Genomic DNA, 4597 nt, shown 5'->3' with positions numbered 1-4597 from the left:
AACAATGTCAGACTGACCATACTCTATTTGTGAAAAGAGGGGATGGAAAGATTGCAATCTTGATAGTGTATGTTGATGACATATTGATAACAAGTGACTAGAAGGCTGAAATTCAAAGACTAAAAGATTTCTTAGTCACTCAATTTGAGGTGAAGGAAATACATCTGAGATCTGTTACAGGATACAGGAAAACTAGGGGTTAAGCCAGCCGACTCTCCTATTGATCTAAATCACAAACTGGGTGACTGTTGTGGTGAAGTTATCAAAGATGTAAAACAATTCCAGAGACTTGTGGGAAGGCTCCTATATTTATCCATGACCAAGCCAAACATTGCTTATGCAGTAGGTGTTCCTAGTCAGTTCATGCATGCTTCTAAGACCACACACTTAGAGGCAGCAAAAAGAATACTCAGATACCTAAAAAGGTTTCTTGGAGCTGGTTTGTTATACCAAAAGAATGGTCATTAAAGTATATACAAATGCTGATTGGGTTGGATCAATTGATGAGAGAAAGTCTACTGGTGGGTATTGCTCCTTTGTGGGAGGAAACCTAGTCACATGGAGAAACAAGAAACAAAATGTAGTGGCTAGGTCTAGTGTTGAATCTGAATATAGAGCAATGTCCCATGGGGTTTTTCTATTGATGGCCCTATGTCCTTGTATTGTGATAATAAGGCTGCCATCAATATTGCAACCAACCTAGTTCTTCATGATAGAACTAAGCATATAGAGGTTGACAAACACTTCATTAGAGAGAAACTTGTTAATGAGGAAGTGTGCACCCCATATGTGAGTTCCAAAGAGCAACTAGCAGATGTATATACAAAAGGCTTACATCACTCGTAGTATGATGATTTATGTGACAAGTTGGGCATGATTGATATCTACGTCCCAACTTGAGGGGGAGTGTTAAAATAACTTAGTTTTATTTCAAGTTTAGTGCCGCAAGGGCACCTTTGTGATTTTCTCTTTTATTTTTTATGTATGGTCACCCTAGTATATATTCAAAAATAAATTGGCACCACCGGTTGAATTTTGCCTCTTTCAATTCTATCACTCTTCTCTCTTTTCTCTTTTCTCTTTTCTCCCTTCTTCTTCTCTTCTCTCTGTGCTGGAATCACACCATCTCAGCACCAAGAAAACAGACTCGATCTTCCATTTTGTGGTATATTACCCTGTTCACTAACTGGTAATGCAGTAGTAGCTTATTGTCCTTTGTTGTTGACGTAGGGTTTTTCAAATTTTCAATGATGGTTTGCCTCCAATCGCCTTTCTCGATAATGTCCCTAGACTCGACCTAGTGCGTTAGTCTTTCTATCGACAATTCACCTTGTGTCTGAATAGTTATGATGACTAGGCTTTCAGTTGACTGAATTTTAGAATCTAATGTAGCTAAAGCATCTGTGTACCTGTTCTTGGTTTTGTTTTGGTGTTCATAGCTCACCTCCAGGTCCTTAATCAGATTTTGGGTCAAGGTTCTATATGGTAGAATTGTCAACACCTTCACCATGGTGTCTCCCCCATTTGTCCTATTACTAGTTTTGAGTCTCCAATCACATTCACTTTCTTTACTTTGGAGTCTCTTGCAATTGTTAGACCTATCACCAAGGCCTCATATTCTGCGATGTTGTGAAAACAGGGGAATTGTAGCTTAAAGGAATATGCTGAAGTTTCGCCGATGGGTGAGGTTAAGGTTACTTCTGCACTTGCGGGAGAATTGGTACTACTGCCATCAAAGATTAAGGTTCATCCAACATCTTCTACCGTTGTGATGAGGAAGTCATTACTAGATGGGAAGGCTGCTAGTAGGTCAACAACGACTTGACATTTGATTGCTTCGGGCAAGGTGTACTCAATACTGTACTAATTCAGTTGTATCATCCATTTGATTAGCCACTCGGAGAGTGGTGGTCTATCCATGAAAAAATTGAGTGGGTCACCTCTTGCTATCAAGACCACCTTCTGGCCTAATATATAATGCCTGATCTTCTGGGCAACAAAGACCAGTGCTAGGCATTATTGTTCCATGTGGGAGTAGTGCTTCTTTGTAGGTTTCATTGTCTTGTTGGCATAGTAGATGGGGTACTCTACCTTCTCCTCGTTTTCCCGGGCTAATAAGCATCCTATGGTTTCTGAATTGGATGCAATGTATAATCAGAACTCTTGGCCTTTCTTTGGTGGAGACATGGTTGGTGCCTTATCTAGGACCTATTTTATCTGGTCGAAAGAATTTTGATGTTACGATGACCATTTGTACACTATGGATTTCTTGGTGAGCTCGAGGAGGGGAGATGCAACGTGTGCAAGGCTAGGGATGAACCTCCTAAGGTAAGATACTTTCCCTAGGAATGTCTTCAACTGTGATTCAGTACTTGAGGGAGGGAGGTCTAGGATTGCCTTCACCTTGCCCTCGTCTAGTTGGATTCTAGTGTGATTGACTCGGTAGCCTAAAAACTTTCCTGATTGGACTCCAAACAAACACTTTAGGGGGTTGAGTTTCAGGTTGAAAGCTCGGCATTGCGTGAATACTTTCCTTAGCACCTCAACGTGATACTCTTTTCTCTTATCTTTTATGATGATATCATCCATGTAGCACTCTATCTCTTTATGCATTATATCATGGAAGACACTCGTTATGGCTCTTTGGTAGGTGGTTTCAACATTCTTCAGACCGAAGGGCATTATTTTATAATAGAAGTTCCCTATCAGCATTTTGAACACCGTGTGGGGTGCATCTATAGAATCCATGTAGATCTGGCCATAGCATTAATGAGGATCTCCATATTGGGCAGCGGAAATTCATCCTTTGGGCAGGCCTTATTGAGGTCTCTGAAGTCTACACAACACGTAGGGTGTTTGGGAGGAAGAGAGGATGTTACATATTGCCTTACTTGGCCATTCTTCTTGTTAATCGGGACGACGTTGGCTAGCCACTGTAGGTGTGCGATGGGATTTATGAAGCCTACCTATAGGAGTCGTTCGACTTTCTCTTTGATCTTTAAGGTGACTTTTGGTTTGAACACCCTTTGTGGTTATTTCACTGGCCTGGACTTGGCTCAATTTAGTTGATATGTATAATGGTCTCTTCTCTGTTCTAGTGGCCATGTCAACCTCCTCTAATGGTTCCTCTATTGCATTGTTTGAATCTTGCATGTGCTTAGGAGGCATGTGGATTTCATCATAGTACTCTATTGTTTCTTTTGGTTGATCCTGACATAGGTGAGATTTCAGTTGTCTGATCATAGTTATTTATTTTCAATGACATCGGTTGTTGTATAGTTACCTTATGCTTTGTTGTGTTTTGCTGTGATGAGTTGTGCTCTGTTTGCGATGTGAACATCACGATGTTATTGTTTAGTGATTCTGGTGACATGTTTTTCACAAAATGGCTATGGGCACAGGAATATGATGTATTCATTGATAGAAAAAAAGAGATTACAATGATTATTGAACTTAATGCATAGAAATTAATTATGAATCATACCTCCAGAATGGCTTTCTTTATGACGGGGGGACCGACTTCCTCATATTCTTCGACGATCGTATAGTATCTTTTACTATTTTCGTTGGTCATCTTTACGCACTTGGATCACTTCTTCTGCTCTGCTGCATTGGGAAGCTTGCTCGGCTACTCCAGTAATCACAATGCCTAAACTTTGGCTACTTGGGTTTCTTCGTCCTCAACAATCTTAGTGTAGTAGATCACATCTTAGAGGTGGGCTTCTGAATTTTTGAATGGACGCTAGTAGCCAGGATTTTGACGCAAGTAGATCGCATGAAAGGAAGCCTTTCTAGACACTACTTGGAATTCTTGCTCTATTGAGAAAGGGTTGATGGCTACCGGTAGCATAAGGGAGCCCTCTATGACAAACACATTGCTGGTAGCATGAGTAAAGCATGATAGGGTGCATCATGGTCAGGAGGTCATCCCCGGTGCATTGCTTTGTGTTACGAAGGTCAGCCTTCGCTCCAAGGTGAACCATTTAGACAAAAACTTCTTCGTGAGCTCCGCCCATGTGTCAATGCTCCCTGCCATCAGGTTGACGAACCAGGAGTAAGCCGGTCCGGTCAGGGATTCGGAGAATTCCCTGACCTTTAGATCTTTGTTTAGGGCGAATGTGCCTAGCGCATCCTCGAACTTATTGACATGTTCTTGCAGGCTCCCTTTTTGCTTGTCATACTGAGGCCATTGTTGCGGAGGGGTGTAGTTGGCTGGGTAAGGCTTATACAAGATGCAATTAGAGTAGGGCTTCTATAGGGTGAGGGTCGTTTGTGTCTTGTTTTGTCTTTCCTCTATCAGGCCCTGGGCATATTCCTTGATTTCCATCTGCCTAAAAAGTGTGTCAGTTATCAATGGGCTATGCACTGTTGTCTATGTTTGTTCGGTAGTAAAATGTTGGGTTCTCTAGGCTAGGGTGGGTGCAGATGGGTGGTCAATTTCGAGTGAGTGCCACTCGACTGAAGCCACAGGATGGCTAGGAGGAGTTGGTGTGGGTGGTTCTATAAAGGCGAAGGGAGGGTATTCGAGAGTCATCGTCCTTTGCAACAATAGCTACAAGGTGCTTTGCATCTCTACCTGCACATGCTCCATTCGGTC

Source organism: Nelumbo nucifera, chromosome 1, assembly GCF_055504915.1.
Source record: "Nelumbo nucifera cultivar China Antique chromosome 1, China Antique-T2T, whole genome shotgun sequence".
NCBI classification, from domain to species: Eukaryota; Viridiplantae; Streptophyta; class Magnoliopsida; order Proteales; family Nelumbonaceae; genus Nelumbo; species Nelumbo nucifera.
Note: the sequence above shows the minus strand (reverse complement) of the source record.